The 16787-nt window shown below is 42.8% G+C and overlaps 2 long non-coding RNA genes across 3 annotated transcripts in view; one reads left to right on the forward strand and one right to left on the reverse strand.

Annotated features, from left to right (window-relative positions):
- LOC113922569 overlaps positions 1 to 2506 on the forward strand; it is a 42138-nt gene extending 39632 nt beyond the window's left edge. For both annotated transcript variants that reach the window (XR_003519988.2, XR_003519989.2), the window contains one exon: positions 2371 to 2506. This is a non-coding gene — a long non-coding RNA (uncharacterized LOC113922569). The remainder of the gene's footprint in view (positions 1 to 2370) is intronic.
- A 7-nt stretch (positions 2507 to 2513) lies between these two features.
- LOC113922572 overlaps positions 2514 to 16787 on the reverse strand; it is a 125057-nt gene continuing 110783 nt past the window's right edge. The window contains exon 3 of the long non-coding RNA XR_003519994.1: positions 2514 to 2576. This is a non-coding gene — a long non-coding RNA (uncharacterized LOC113922572). The remainder of the gene's footprint in view (positions 2577 to 16787) is intronic.

Consider the following 16787-nt stretch of genomic DNA (forward strand, 5'->3'; position numbering starts at 1 on the left):
TGTCTTCTGAGCTGTGGATGTCTCCCAGCAGAAATGTTTTGCTTTTGGTTTTGCCTTTGCTTTTGCTGCATATGACCCCATATATTTGTCTCTCCTCTCTCTCTCTCTTGCCCTCCCTCCCTTTTTTCCTTCCTTCTTTCTTTTGCTCTTTTCTTCCTTCTTTCCTTCCTCAAGTTCACAAAGATACTGTTTTTGTGTTAAATCCTAGAGGTTTTGCTGTTTATCTTTCACACTTAGATCTATAATCCACCTGGAAATAAGGCCAATATTGTACTGTCTTAATGTTAAGTCTTGATACCTGGTAGAGTAAGTCTTCCCATCTTGTTCTTCTTCAAGAGTTGTTTTGGCTATTTCCGGCCTGTTTCTTTTCCATATAAATTTAGAATCAGCTTTTTAATTTCCACTTAAAAAAAAAGCCACTGGAATTTTGAACTGGAATTGTACAGAGTCTACAGATCATTTTGAGGAAAACTAGTATCTTTTCAATATTGAGTTTTCCCGTTCTTGACCGTGATACACTCCTCTGTTTATTTAGATCTTTTTTAGATTCTTTCAGTAACGGTGTCTAGTTTTCTGTGTGGAGATATTTATACTAATTTCTAACCTTAGGGTTCCTACAAACCTACATGTGGTGCAGGCTCTTGAAGTTTCAACTTCACAAGGTGGTATTTTTTCTTCCCAGAGTGGTTCTGGGTTACGGCAGGCTTATTCATGACTCCTCTGGGTTGGTAGACAATGTGTTTCTGATCCTTTTTTTGATGGCCATGTGACAATCCCAGTTGCTTGCAGATGCTCAGTTCTTACTCATGCCCCCCTGCATGACTGAGCTCTCATCTCCTACTCCTCCCTGCATGGGAACCACAGGCCTTAGACACCTGGGCCTCTAACCGAGACTGACAGCCCCATTCTGGCTTTGCTTTCCCTCCACGTTTGTGGCACCTGTGGGTTTTCCTCTCTCTATTTTGAGCTGAGCTATGTATTTAAAACATTATTTTGATCATTGTTGGTTGAGAATTTCTATTGTTTAGAGTGGGAGACGGAGGTTTTGGTGCTGGCTTAGAATTCCATATTCCTGGAAGTCTTCTGCAGTACTACTTGGAATCTTGAAAAAAAGGTCCGCTAACAGAAGAATAGTGAAATAAGAGAATGAGGTAGATCTAAATGTAGAAAGTACGGAAAGATGGCTAAGTCATTTTACTAAATGAAAAACTGCACAATAATATGCATAGTATAATTTAGTTTATGTAAGCACAATGCAAAGCAACCCTCCCTTTAAAATATTTACAGCAATAGATTTGGAAATCCACACACAAAACTGTTCATAGTGGTTACTCTTAACCACTATGAGTTGGGGCAGAGGGTAGAGAGTAAGAGGAAACTTTCAAGGAGTTTTTCATATCGTTTTGTATTATGCGATTTGTTTATTATGTGTTTACAAGCAATACAACTTATGTTACCCATAAAATTTAACGGTCAACCATGTCCCATCTCCCAGCTCAGACCCCAAGCCCTTGACTGCCTTCAGAGCCTTGCTCTCTCCCCACCTGCTTGGCATCTGTGCTCCAACCACCTGGCTGTCTCTCGGTCCCTTGAGAATGCCATCCTCCTCTCCACCTGAAGGCCTTTGCATTTCCCCTTCTGTCTATAATGTTCTTGCTCCCCCTCTTTGACTAGTTACCTAAAAGTCATCCTTTCGGGGCTCTAAATTTTTACAACATGTCCTGAGCAGCCTTCCCTGAACTTCAGACCAGGTAATGTTCCCTGTTATATGCTCTCCTAACATCTGACGCTTCTCTTTGGCAACACTTCCCACAATTTTAATTACATCATTTTGAAAGTACTTGTATACTCCTGGACAACTCCAGAACATGAACTTTGTTTTATCAGGGACTAGGGCTGTCTCATTTTGCTGATTGATTCCCAGAACCTAAAAGAGCAACCTGGACATCATAAACACTCAGTGAAGGAATCAACAAGTAAGTGAATGAGACTTTGTTTGAATCTTGTCTGTAGTTTCTGATTCCCCTAAGTCCCTTAATGGAAACTTAGGGATCTGAGGCTCCCATGTGGGGAAATATTAATTCCTTATCTGTTCCTGCTCAGGCCTGCATGGATTTGTGCAATGCAGGTCATGTGGTTCTGCAGTCTCTCACACTGTACCCAGAGTGCATGTTGAGAATACCATCCATAACATGTCTCCTCAAGCATTCCCACTGCCTGTGAGTCTGCCCGTGAACAAAGGAGGGACCTAATAGGGACTAGGGAAGTCTAGGGACTTCGGTAAGATAGGTAATTACTTCCTGTGCTGAGTGTTGCCTGGGAGACTCTCCCTCTATCCCCAGGAACCATTTCCTTTATGCTTGTTTCCAGGTGCTGGCCATCCAACATCTTCAACTTCAGATGCAAGCTGGTCTTTTGCTGTCTCACTGGAGTTTCGCCATTGGACAATTTCCTGTCCATGGATCCTCAGGAGATCATGCTGAAATTTCATTCCCAGTATCATCAGGAGTGAAGCTAAATAAATTGAACTCTAGAGAATGTGCTTTCATGCATAGGAACACAGCTAAGTAACTGCTCTGTTGAACAAAAGAGGAAATCAGTCACTATAAAACTCATGCTGTAGGATAACTCATTTCCAAGTAATATCATAATGGGACTCACCTAAATAGAATTAAACTTTTATGAATTTTTTTTTAAAGGACCCATTCAACCACCAGACTAAGAGAAACATTTCATTTCACTTAACTAAAAGGTTAGAACTTTTTGATGTCCCAGTTACATAGGTGGTATGTTATGCCCATGCTCATCAGAACATCATGGATGACTTCAGTTATATAAAAGTTCAGCCACATTGAAACTCCTGCTGAAAGCCCTTTTTGCTACCCACTTTATAATCAGATGTTGCAGCTATCCAACTGATTCTTTTGAATGATTTCTAAAAAGGAGAGGCCTCGGTTCAGATGTGCCATTTACTGCCAGTCAAAGGGCGATTTGCAAATGCACGTTACCCTCTAGGAAGCAGAGTCCTTCCATTCTTAGAGAAAAGCGATGATAATTGGACTTTATATATGTTTCCCTTTTTGAGATACAGACCACAGAGTTTGTTTATGACTATCTTTAGCACGAACAGGAAACTTGCAATGAAACGCAAACGGAGGGGAATAGAGTTAAAATGTCATCAAACTCATGAGAAATATGTTCCAAAAGATCCAGTGGCTTTAAAAAGCCCATTTTAAAACATAAGAATGATGCAGGGCAGTTGTGTTTTCAGTGGCAGGGAGGGGAATTGCTGTGCCAACCGTATTCTCTGGCCCTGTGACCAGCTGCTCGTTATTTATCAGAAGAATAGCTGGGTGGGACCACGGCTGCGGGCTCTGGCTGTGGAAGAAGTGTTCTCTGTGAGAAACTTGCAAGTTTGAAAAAGGTCAAACCAGGAATGCTGATCTTTAGCAGCACCCTAACCCTACCCTTAAGCTCAGCACTAACTTTGGTTTTTAAGCAGTATAGTTCATATGAGTAATCCTGAGGAAACCGCGTTCAAGGGCATTCACAGCACCCTGAAGAGGGTACCAAACACTCTTCACTACCCTTACTTCCTCCATGAGTCCCAGCTGCACCAGTGGGTATCCCCATCGGTCAGACTAGGCCAGGGTATGTTGTTGTTGCAACAACAACAAAAAAGCCTAAAATCAACCAAAAGCATTGGGTTTAGACATGGCTAGTGGATGGTGAGAAAATGTTTTCTCAGGCAGGAAGAATGTTTCTCTTTCCCTTTGAACTGGGGACAGACAATGGTTGAGATGGGGCTGCCCCATTTCACCTGGCTTCTGGAGTGAGATGATGAGAAGAAGAGCCCCAACTGAACGGCAATGCAAATAAACTTTTGGGCTTCTAAACCACTAAGATTTAGCAGCAGAATCTGGCTTATCCTGACTAATACCATATCTATTGCAGTTCTATAGATGAACAGACAACTGTTCATACAGGTTAAACAGATGACTCTAGTCAAGGGCCAGGGAAACCACGCAGGAGCTCCATGAACACGTCAGGCTGATTTTCATTTGTCTCTGGTAGAGCCATGGGAGACATCAATTTTTCCATCACCTACTGAGTCTTCAGTCTGATGAGGTCATTCTGATCCCTTGTGCCCCTGAGAATAAGCTTGGTCTTTTTCAAGGAGAGTAAAATTAACTTTTTTGGGGGGGGGTTTAGGATCACAGGTAGGGTAGCCAACCATCCCACTTTGCCCAGGACACAGGACGGTCAGTGGTAAAACCAGGAAAATCCCATGCCAACTGGGTGGGATGAGTTGGTCATCCTAATTACTGAGGTGATTATCTCCCGACAACATTCAAAAATGACGTAGCATAAGCTCCCACTGCACCTAATAAATCTTTTCATCATAATATTTATTACATTATGTTGTAAATGATTCAGACTGTTCAGTGTCTATCTGCCCACAAAAGCCTGAGCCTGAGACCAAGGACTGTTTCTTGTCCATTTTATAGTCTCGATACCATGTATGGTGCTTGCCCCTTCAAAAGAGCACAGTAAATATTTGTTGCATGGATGAATGGATGCTACTTCTCTGTTGTTTTTCATTCCAAAAACTGATGTGGTATGATTGGCTCTTTCTCCTTTGAGGATCAATTCTGCCTGGAAACTAATTTAACTATAAAGAAAGGTAGGAGTCTTCCTTGACTGCAGCTACAAGCTAGCATAAAGTTTTCAGTGTGACCCACAGTGTAAAATTACATAAACCTAGCACTGAGTTTCGGCATAAACCGATTCCTTATTAGACTGACTGAATAATTGAATCTCCTTGTTTGGCATTTGTTTAAAGACAGAAGGTCATGGGACAAATGGTGGGTATTTGAGGCTGTGGAAACATATGTTATAAATTTGGTTTAGCTGTTTCTGGTAACTGGGATTATTGTGACTGAAGACCCAGGCCTCCCAAGTCTGCCCTCCACCCTTGGGAATGCACAACAACATGCCCTCCAAAACCAGAGGCAGGAAGAAAATGTCCATGGGCACGTCTCATGGATGGACTGCACTCATGCCCAGTTAAGGACAGCAAACAGTGGACTGAGAAACTTGCTCTGGAGAATTAGATCCAGGCCCCAGCCAGCTGGATGTTTTCATAATAGGCCTGTGAGGTGTGCTGAGAAAGCATTTGGTAGTTCTTGACTCCACTTACAAACTCAATCCTCAGATATCTTTGTTTTCATTAATCACCCATAGTGAGTCTCTCCTAAGTGACTAAGCTTTTCTGAGAAGTGATTTAAATTCTATAAAGAGGCCCTGTGGAGTGGTGGGAAGATCACTGAACCTGTGTTAAAAAACTTAAAAAAAATTCCATTCTCAGTTTCCTCATCTGTAAAATGGGTTTAATGATATCTACATATCTTACTTCATAAGATAGCTCATGAGGTCAAAGGAGATTGAGTCAGTGAAAATAGTTTGACTAAAATGCAGATTGAATATAAGATAATGTATATTTCCTACCTCTATTCATTTACCTGATTCTTCTCATCCTATGGCAAAACTTACCTAAGCTTGCCTTCTGCTTTAGGACTTCCTTTCATTTATCCTAATATTTTCCTCATCGCAGGAAGGGAATAAGCATTTGCTGTGTGTTCTGTATGTGCATTCTCTTCATAATGGCACCTATGGCACAGGTACCGTTATCTTAATTGTACATACAAATTCTAGTTCATAGTAGTTCATGTCCAAGGTCATGCAGCTAGACCTTAAGTTTAAACTCAAGTGTCCCTATCTCATTGCCCACATGAAATTTCTATCGCATCATACTATCTTCCAAGTTTTAAGGAGTTTCCCTCCTTTGTTTCTTTTGTATCTTTGATTTTGTATACAAGTTCACCTTGGGTTTCATTACAACATGATGATTTTCTTTAAAGATTTATTTATTTTAGAGAGAGAGAGAGTGAGAGCATGGGGGGTGGGGAGGGGCAGAGGGAGAGGGAGAGAGAAACTCAAGCAGACTCCGCACTGAGTGTGGAGCCTGACATGGGTTGGGATCCCATGACCCTGAGATCAGATTTGAGCTGAAATCAAGAGTCAGATGCTCAACTGACTGTGCCACCCGGGCACCCACAACATTATGATTTTTAAAATTTTGATCATATTTCCTCACCTTTTTTCACTCCAGACTGAGATGTCCACCTTATTCTGGCAGTCTTCTCCATTTCCTGGATCTTTGTACTTGCTTTTATTTGGACATTGCTTGAGCTATAACAGCTAAAGTTGCATGCAATATTGCAGGTGCAGGCCCTCCAGGGTTGGTACCAGGGCAGGATAATGTTTCCAGATGTCTTTCCAATATTGACCACGATACCCAGGTTATCATTAGCTGTTTGGGCCGAAGTAGGGTAATTCCGGTGGAACATCTCCCAGCTATAGCCAGAAATCATGTGGCCAGCCATCAGGGAACATGGTGTCTTGAGGTCTCTAAAACTTTTTTTCACTTATTTATTCAACAAGTATTGAAAAAGCACCAACCCTGTGCCAATTTCTGTTCTAGTTGCTGTGGGTAGGGTAGAGTATAAAACACCCCAAGTTCCTGTTTCCATGGAGTATATCGAGTAGTGTGGAGAAACATTTGACAGATACAAAAATGTATAATATGTCAGAGATTATTACAATAGCTGTCTAACTGGCCTCCCTGTCTCCAATGAGGCAGTAAATGCTATGTAGAAAAATAAAGTTGGGTGAGAGAAATAGAGAAAGGTTGGGCAGAGGATTTGCTTCTCTGTGTAGGATGGTCAGGGACATCTGTGATAAGGTGAGATCTGAGCAGAAACTTGAAGTAAAGGTTATCTCAGAGAAGAACATCCCAGGCAGTAAAGAACAGTAAGCGCACCCATCATGGGGAAGCTACTTAGCACATGCGAGGTGTGCCAGTGTAGTTGAAGCTACGTGAGAGTAGAGGGGTTTAGGGAGATGAGGTAAGAGATAAGGTCAGAGCTTCAAGGTTCAGGAAGGGCAGATCATGCATGGTTTTGTAAGTCACAGTGAAGGACTTTGGGTTTTCCTCTGCCAGGGAGGAAGGCATGGGAGTATTATGAACAAAGAACTGGCCTGATCAGGCTTAACATTTTAAGAAACTCACTCTGACTGGCCTGTGGAGAATACACTGTGGGAAAGGAATGGTGGAGGCAAGGAGGCCAGTTAGACAGCTCTTTTTTTTTTTTTTTAAAGATTTTATTTATTTGAGAGAGAGTGAGAGAGAGAGCACATGAGAGGGGGGAGGGAGGGAGGGAGAAGCAGACTCCCCGCTGAGCAGGGAGCCCGATGCGGGACTCGATCCCGGGACTCCAGGATCATGACCTGAGCTGAAGGCAGTCGCTTAACCAACTGAGCCACCCAGGTGCCCTAGACAGCTCTTTTAATAATCCAGGTGAGAGATGATGGTGGCTTGGATGGTGGCTCAGGGCAAAGGTGGAGTTAAGGGCAAAATATCATTTGATCCTGGATATGGACTGGATATGAGAGAAAGCGGAGAGTCAACGGTGACTCCAAGGTTTTCAGCTTGAGCAATTGCAAGAACTGGATGAATGGAGTTGCCTTTTATTGAGCTGAGGAATAGTGCAGGAGGCATGTTGTCTGTGTCTGTGTGCATGTTTGCATGTGGTGGCAGAGAATTTGGAGTTCTATTTTGTGTATTTGAAGTCTGAGATACTTCCAAGTAAGGACTTCAAGTAGACAGCTAGATATGAGTGTGATGTGTTCACAGGAGAGGTTAGGGCTGGAGTTGTAAGTTTGGGATCTTAAAAGCCCTGGGGCTAAATGAGCTCACCTAGGTAGACAGATAAATCGGTAAGAAAGAGGGTAGAGCTCTGAACCCTGGAGCACTCTAACATACCATTTAGAGCTTGAGAGATAGTTGGAACCAGTAAAGAGAAGCAGTCACTTAAAAGTTGCCTTGGTGGCTCTGAGGCAGCAGCTACTGTAAATACTGGGTTTGCCTATTAGAGATCTGCTCCCAAGGTGGGAGACCACCAGGGATATTTATGCTTGTGTGTGTGGCCACTACACAGGGTCACTGAGAAAAAGCACACAAAAAAGGCTCCTGGCTTATCATTAAAAAACCTGCAGGAGACTGGCCAGGATGGAAAATTAGGTTGAATTAGTTTAGATTTGGAAAATTTGAGGAGAAAGCAAAGAAATCATATAGTCCTGATAATACAAACATATCTATAATATGACAGAAACAAGAAAATCTTGATACCATGGATATACAAATCATTAGCATGTGCATTTGTAAATACACAAGATTAAGCATATCAAATTGCATAATAACAAAATCATCTATACAATACATATAAATAAAGTTTGGGTTTTGGAACTCTTTTTTTTTTTTTTTCCCCCTTCTCTGATGGCAATTGGTGTTTAGGTTTTAGGTCACCCCATAGAAAACTTGTTTAACCCATGATGTATCTCAGGCATGGATCTAACTGTTCAATTTTCAATTTTCAACCATGTTGTTAAAAGTTTTCGGTTGCAATTCTGGATAGCAACAACTACCTTATCTGATAGACAACCAAAGCCATGTGTTCAAGAGGGATGAGATATTAATCGATCTTCAAAAAACATACTCTCCTTTTATTTCTCCCTGCACCTCCCCTGCCTCCAAACCTGCTACTTCCCTATTCCTAATTTGGCCAGCTAGAGGTAGGGGAAAGGGAAGTGGAGCCAGAGAACAAAGATATTAAATTCTTGGTTAAGTTTGGAAAGTCTTGATCTTTGTCTAAGATAGAGAGATTTAAAAGAATAGTAGTAGAGATAAGGGTTCTCTAGACTGGGTCATAGAGCAGGAATTGGACAGGAAATGGGAGGCGGGGACAGTCATGGGGGTACTGAGAAGGGGCCCTACCTTGCACCTCTACCCCATTATTTCCAAAGCCATGAGTGGGGTAAAATGTAGTCACTTCTCCATATACTCATACTGCATATACTCAAGCCCCATCCTCTAAGTCCTAGAAGAAGCTCATTGCTTCCTCTGGTTCAGTTTCAGGGTAGGGGCTCTGGGACAGGTCTGTCACCTGTGAGACCACCAGGAATGTCCAGTTGGGCCATGGTGGTAGGGAGTGGGGGCCTTGGTGGAAGAAACACAGTGGCTTTGAGCCTTCTTCTCTGTGGGGCAGTGTCTTTAGGACAAATGCTCTTCTCTTCCCTTTCATGTGGCAGAGTAGTGGGGTGGGCTAAGGCAGCCCCTGTTTTGGAGGGGCACCTGCCCTTGGCTTGCCTAGTGGGATCAGTTTGGCTTCTTTTTGGATGTCTTCATCTTCATCCTTTCATACTTTTTTCTCGAGGAGCCTTGTTTGTGCCCACAAATGTAGATTTGAGATCTGCTGCTTTGTGCTCCAATGCTTACAGCGCTGGTCTTACTGCACTATCTGCTTGTCTGTCTTCCCTACCAGACTGGGAGCCTTTAGGAAAACAAAGACCAAGTTACAACCACCTCGATAATCCCTGAGACCCAGGATGGTGCCTGGGTCATGGTCAGCAAGCAATCAGATTTATTACATTACAAAGGAAAATGAACACATTTACATGCCCATTTCTATGCCCTGAGTGTTCTGTTACCTGGGGTGAGTAACTGAGTAGGCAGAGGACAGTGACTTGGCCGAAGCATTAAGACACTTTCTGTCGGACAGATGTTCTGTAACAACGACTGTAATCACCGACAGCAAGTTTTCTCATCTTTACTCTATTCCCTACCCTTCAGATAACAGATTGAGGCTGATTTTCTCTGGAAAGCCTCTGCTGGTGATCCATCCTACAATCTGCCAGTCTCCTTCTTCCTAAAACGTTTCCTCTTATCAATCTGTAGCCATAAATACACGTTTCTAGATTTTATAGTCAGTCTCGCTTCTTGCCGCATCGTGTTCTTAGAAATCACATCTTCCATAAAATGGAACATTTTCTCCTCTGGTGCCAATGTTGTAACTGAGGGCTGACCAAGGACTCAGTGTCACAGAAAATACAGTCATGATCGATAACCTGTCAAAAAGACAAAGCTACAGCTGCAATCCTCTAAAATAATTTAACATAGTAGAATCATGGCTGAGTCCCAGAAAAGATCGTAAACACACATTGATTATGCAAGGATGCCTGGAATTATGTAAAATCATAAAATTCAACCCTACCCTATCATAATTTTTTTCCTAAAATTAATATACACATTCAAATGACGATTTTCAACACATTCATGAACAACCATTTGATCTACTTTTACATTATAAGTGGAATCGTGGAAGATTATTTTGGTAGTTTAGACCTCTTGTAAAAGTCAGTCCAAGCAAGTTGGAAGTTATGCACCTCTTGCCCTTCATAGGGTGTCCTCTCCAAACAGGGCTTCCAAGTCATTCAATTGATCCTGTAGTTGCACCCAAATTAGTAGGCTCAAGAAATGTTTCCTGTAGTTTATGACAATAGTGGTGTTTCTTTCCTCCTCTGAAAAGCTGACTCAATCTCTCTAACCTTACTCTTCTCCTTTCCTTGTTTTAGTTTAAAGCTAAAGGCAGAGTTGCTTGGTAGAGGACCAAAGCAGAGCTAGGGAGAGCCATGAAATGGCCTTAAATCACTCAAGCTCCACTTCCTTCTGTGAATGATTCCTCCTTGATTTAATTTTTATGGTAAAAGCAATAAAACAACTGCTGATTGTGAGCACCCCCCCCCCCCCCCGCCAAAAAGAGGTTCAAAACATCTGTGACATGACTGCTAAGAGGTCTGGCTGTCCTTGCTTAAAATTCAATTAAACAATTCAGTGCACATTTATTGAAGGCCCACTATGTGCCAGACCTGATGTGTGCTCAGGAGATGCTGAGACAAAGGTGATAGATGGCCTTCTGGGAGCCTGGGGGAGGTGTGGGTGTTAGGAAAGCAGCATTTAAGGGGCACCAGGGTGGCTTAGCCCGTTAAGTGACCGACTCTTGGTTTAGGCTCAGGTCATGATCTCAGGGTCGTGAGATAGAGCCCCGTGTCAGCTCTGGACTGAGTGCAGAGTCTGCTTCAGTTTCTCTCTCCCTCTGCCCCTGCCCCCCTACCCCCTGCTCTCAAATAAATAAATCTTAAAAAAAAAAAAGAGAGAGAAAAGAGAAAGAAGGCAGCCTTTAAGCCTAGTCCTGGGAACTTCCTATAGGGCAGTAGCAGACTTGGGTGACTCTCTCTGGGATATTTTGGCCATGTGATTTGTGGGTTTTGTGATTGATACTGATCAATAATCATGCCTGGTAAGAGGAAGGACATTCAGAAACTGTTTAATAAGAAGCTTCTGTGTTTTCTAATTTTTTTTTTTTTTTTTAAGAGAGGGAGTGGGGAGGGGCAGAGGGAGAGAGATAATCTCAAGCAGGCTCCATGCCCAGCATGGAGCCCCACTCAGGGCTTGGTCCCACAGCCTTGAGATCATGACCTGAGTCGAAATCAAGAATCCAATGCTTAACTGACTGAGCCACCCAGGTGCCCCCCTTTTGTGTTTTCTAGTGAGATTTGAGTATTGAAGTTTGCTTTATGTTTAATTAAGAAAAATCTCATAATCCCATTGAAAACAAATAGGATTATCATAATGTTTGGTAAAGGCTGATATTATAGGCAATAGGGAACCCAATTAAGGAAATACAAGGGTGAGACAGTGATGTTGAGGAAATAACCCCCTTAGCCTTGAAGTTGTGGAAAAAATCGAGTAATCATTCAAAGAGGAACCAAACTGGATGGCCTAGTCTGAATTTATATTGTTTAGCTATTATTTGTCTCAGAATTTTTATGAGTTTTTTCAGTAGACAGCAAGTTCCACACTTCCATGAAAATAATACATGTTCATGTGCATGGTAGTGTCTGGGAGAAACAAGTAGCGTCAGGGATAAGATTATTTCCAAATGTTCTATCAAAAGCAAGACATGCAAGTAAAGACTTAGTGAGTTCAATTCAGAGGTTGACAATTAGGCCTAATTTTGTGTGTCTGGAAAGTTGTTGCTGTGTGGGACACTTATTCACCTTTTGACTTATAAATAATTCTCAAGTGGCCTCTGATAAGGATGAATGCCATCAGAAACAAGACCCCAGAGGTTTTCTTTTTCTCAGGGGTTACATAGTCCTGTATTTGGAAGCATTACTCTGAGCTTGTTTTTTATATATTTTGCATAGAATGCATTTCTAAAAATAGACTATGACCTCAGTGGAAAATTAAGTGAAACCATGAGTTGTCTCTGTAAGCATAATGCTCTAGAAGTAAAAATATGTGCAATAATACAGAGGGAGGCCTGAGAGCTACCACCCTCAAGTCTCCATAGTCAAGAGAGATGCCTTCAACGGGACCATCAAGAGAAACACAGAAGTGCCATGGGGTTTGAGGGCAAAGGGGTAGGCATTGGTCCTGCGCCTGAGCATACTGAAGGTAAGGGACTGGGGCTAGAGCCACCTGCCTGCTGGCGGAACAGAGAGAAACATTCTTCATGGGGAATACACTGAACTTTCATTCACGGTGACTGACAAGAGTGTGTAAAAGTTTCTCATTGACTGGACCAGGGACACACAGGAGCAAAATAGCCTGGAGCCTTTTCTGAATTCTGCCCAAGAAGATAACTGGAAGAGAGCAGTGACTAGTAGAGATGTGACTCTGGGTGGCTGAAGGCAGAGAGAGGGAGATCAGAAGCTAGAGGAGAGGCATGGCCTGTGTCAACTGGGCTACTCAGAAGGCTCCAGTGGGGTATCTTGAGATCCAACCAAAAAGCCCCATCATAGGAACAATCAGCCCTAAAACTCTTCAAGGCCACAGAACGCAGCTGCCAGATCACAAGAGGATTGGATAGCTAAGTTACCTCCTGTTTATCCCTCTCTTTCTCCCTCCATCCCTGGTGGAATGAGAGACAGTATCGGGAAGGCACAGAAGAGGAGGAACAGCATGAGGCAGAGAGACAGAGAGGCTCACCATGCCCCTTCCTCCCCACTACTGGTTCTCCAGCCAGGGAGCTGAGGAGCTTTAACGCTGAATGAGCTTCAGATCATTGAATTAAAATTAAGACTGTTTTTGTGACTAACAGAGACAGAGGGACTTTGCACTATGAGCGTTCAAAAGGGTTTATGGAATCTGCCCAAGATTTCATCTACTTTCCATGTAGGGAAGACACAGGCCTCGGGACAGAGTCAGAGAACTGGCTGAGAGAAATAACAGAATCCTTTCTCTGACCCCAGTTTGGAGACCTACGTGTTCAATGTACCAGTTATACTTGTTTATTGATTTGTTGCCCTCTTTATACTGAGAGCTTCTTGGGATAGAGACCATATGTTATATTCATCTTTACAAATCTTGATGAATCAGTATTGGACACACAGCAAATGTTTGTTGAATGAATAAATGAGCAAATTAGTTGATAAACGGGGGGTCATTTAGTGTAGTGATTCAGGGTCCAAACTTGGGCTTTGACATTGATTAGTTGTGAGTTAGTTCTTCAGCCAGTTACTTAATCTTATTAAAATTTAACCAGTTATATAACCTTTTACTTGCCTTTTAGTTTAATTTTATTTTTTAGGGGGAGAGGGGTAGAAGGAGAGAGAATCTTAAACAAGCTCCACACGTAGTGTGCAGAGCCTGACCTGGGGCTTGATCTCACCACCCTGAGATCATGACCTGAGTTGGAATGAAGGGTCAGACACTTAACAGACTGAGCCACCCAGGCGCCCCTTAAAGTATTTTAAAGTACAAAATAGTATTTACCTCATAGGATTTATTTGAGGATCAGATGTGATATCATGCACGTATAATGCTTAGCCCAGTGGCTGGTATATAGTCAATGTTCAGCAAATGGGAGCTACAATGATATCATTACTGTTGCTGTAGTTAGGGATGGAGTTGCGTGGTTAGTGTGCACAGACCACTCCTCCACTCCTGCTGGGCCTGGTGTCCTTGATTTTTTTCTTTAGAGATGTATTTATTTTAGAGAGAGAGAGGGCAGGAGTGGGAGGGGCAAGGGGAGAGGGAGCGAGAATCTCAAGCTGACTCTGCGCTGAGTGCAGAGATCCACATGGGCTGGATCTCATGACCCTGAGATCAGACCTGAGCTGAAATCAAGAGTTCGATGCTCAATCGAATGCACCACTCAGGTGCCTCAAGTGTCCTTGATTTTGATAGTATGTCCTTGACTCCAGCTGGGCCTGATGACTTTTTTTTTTTAAAGATTTTATTTATTTATTTGAGAGAGAGAGAATGAGAGATAGAGAGCACGAGGGGGAAGAGGGTCAGAGGGAAAAGCAGACTCCCCGTCGAGCAGGGAGCCCGATGTGGGACTCGATCCCGGGACTCCAGGATCATGACCTGAGCCGAAGGCAGTCGCTTAACCAACTGAGCCACCCAGGCGCCCGGGCCTGATGACTTTCATGCCCTAGTCTCCCTGTTTTACCTCCTCAAGGAGGAGGCTTGGTTTTCTGCTAGGTCAGGGAGGGGCAGCTGTGCTGCTCCAATGGGTAGAGGAGTCCTGGCTGGTGGACTTAGTGCTTTTTTTTTTAAACAACTGAAGTATAGTTGACGCACAGTGTTGCATTAGTTTCGGGTGTGTAATGTAGTGATTCAACAACTCTATGTGCTGTGCTCACCGCCAGTGTAGCCACCACCTGTCACCATGCCATGCTCTTACAGTACGACCGACTGTATGCCCGTGTTGTGCCTTTCACTCCCAGGAGAAAGTGCTTTTACATGGACACTCAGTCAAGACTCCAGTTTTCAGCCTCCCCCGGAACCAAACCTCCACTTTCAGAGGTATGTGCAACTTCTTCCTAAGTCTTTCTGGGATTCCGTAGCCCCGACCAGCAAAGCTGTTCCAGTTCCTTGGCTTTGTGAAGTCAGTTACCACTGACTTTCCAGTTTCCCATGTTTTGTTGCTTTTTGCTTCTTCTTTGTCCTTGTGTATTTATGCCTTAAATAAAATCCTTTTACCATCACATGGGCAGAGAGGGCAAGGGAGATTGGGAAAAACTATAGTACATACGAGTGTTCAATAAGCCAGGTATTATTAGAATTAGGTGTCACTTTTATAAGAAAAAATCATTGTGGTTGAAAAAAAGAATTGAGCGGCACCTGGGTGGCTTAGGTAAGCATCCGGCTCCTGATTTTGGTTCAGGTTGTGGTCTCACGGTCTTGAGATTGAGTCCTATGTGGGGCTCCACACACTCGGTGTGGAGCCTGCTTAAGATTCTCTCCTTCCCTCTCCCTTTTCCCCTCACCCCTCCCCAGCCTGTGTGTTCATGTGGTGCATGGGTGTGCGCACGCTCTCTAAAAAAATTGAGTTGGAGATATACAATGTATATGTTCATATTTTTCTACATATAGTTAATAACACAAAGCAATTCATGCTATTTTGCAAAATAAACTATGTAGACAATAAGCACATTAAACTTTTTTAAAGATTTTATTTATTTGAGAGAGAGTGAGAGAGAGAGCACGAGAGGGGGGAGGGTCAGAGGGAGAAGCAGACTCCCCGCTGAGCAGGGAGCCCAATGCGGGACTCGATCCTGGGACTCCAGGATCATGACCTGAGCCGAAGGCAGTCGCTTAACCAACTGAGCCACCCAGGTGCCCAGCACATTAAACTTTTTGATAAAGTAGCAATTACTAGGGGTGAGGTTAACAAAGAAGGCTACATAGCAGAGGTGGCAATTTTCCTGGACTCTGAATAATGGGTAGAACTTGGGTTTCTTAAGGGAGCAGGTCTGTATTTAGCTCGTTTCTTTATTACAATTACGTGTAAATCAGGATATTATCTAGTGTGTAGTAGCCATTGCTTTGGCTTCTCAACATACTTTTTCTTTTGTTATTCCTTCATTTTGATAAGAGATGAATTCTCACTTAGAGAGAATGAAAGCTGCACAACAGAGGAAAGCAGAGCCTGGAGACCGAGAACTGATGACAAGACTTGAACTCGATCCAGCTCCATCTAAAGCTGGAACGCCTGTGAACTTCCAGGTTGCAAGAGCTGATAAATTCTGCCCCCTCCCCCCGTTCATTTCCTTAGGTTAGTTTTAATTGGGTTTTAGTCACTTTCATCAGAAAGAGTCCCAGCTAATATGACAGAGTAATGAGACAGTATTTAACTCTGAATTTTAGAAGAACACCACCGTGGGTAGAGCTAGACCTCAATCTATAGTCTATTGAAATTACAACTCGAAGGTTCTTTCTCATTAAGCTTATTGGCGGTAGATAATTCTTATCCTTTGACTCAAGGCAGTGTGGGAACAGACGGGTGTCTGCATTTTCCCTTTGGAGCTTGTTATTTTTCTCATAACAGATGAATTATTTGTAAGCAAAAATGAAAGATACAAATCAATTCCCATTATCTTTAAAAAAATGTGGTGAACATGTCCCTGGAGTTATGAAAGCTGCGGGGTAATTCATCTATGGAGTGCTGCTGGAAGTCAGAGCCCACCAAACCCCCAGAATTCAGGGTTAAGGGAAATGATAGTTTTATGCTTATTGATTAGAAGTTTTTTGCCGCAGAAGCCAGGGCAGAGATAGCCAAATCTCTGGGTGGTCTGGCAAATTACTTCATAACCGTTAACTAGTAACAGCTAATTAATACATAAGTACACACTATAGGTCTAACTATTGTTATGTATCACCACAAACCTGAATAAGTACTGCTGTTGTCATTGTTTTCATTTTCCAGATAAGAAAAATCAAGGCACAAACGTGCTTAAGCCAGGATAGGCAGCTAGGCATCTGATGCTAGTAGGACATTCCCTTACTCACTGCACTATACTGCTCTAGCTTATTA

The sequence above is a fragment of the Zalophus californianus genome, chromosome 9, assembly GCF_009762305.2.
Source record: "Zalophus californianus isolate mZalCal1 chromosome 9, mZalCal1.pri.v2, whole genome shotgun sequence".
Classification (NCBI taxonomy): Eukaryota; Metazoa; Chordata; class Mammalia; order Carnivora; family Otariidae; genus Zalophus; species Zalophus californianus.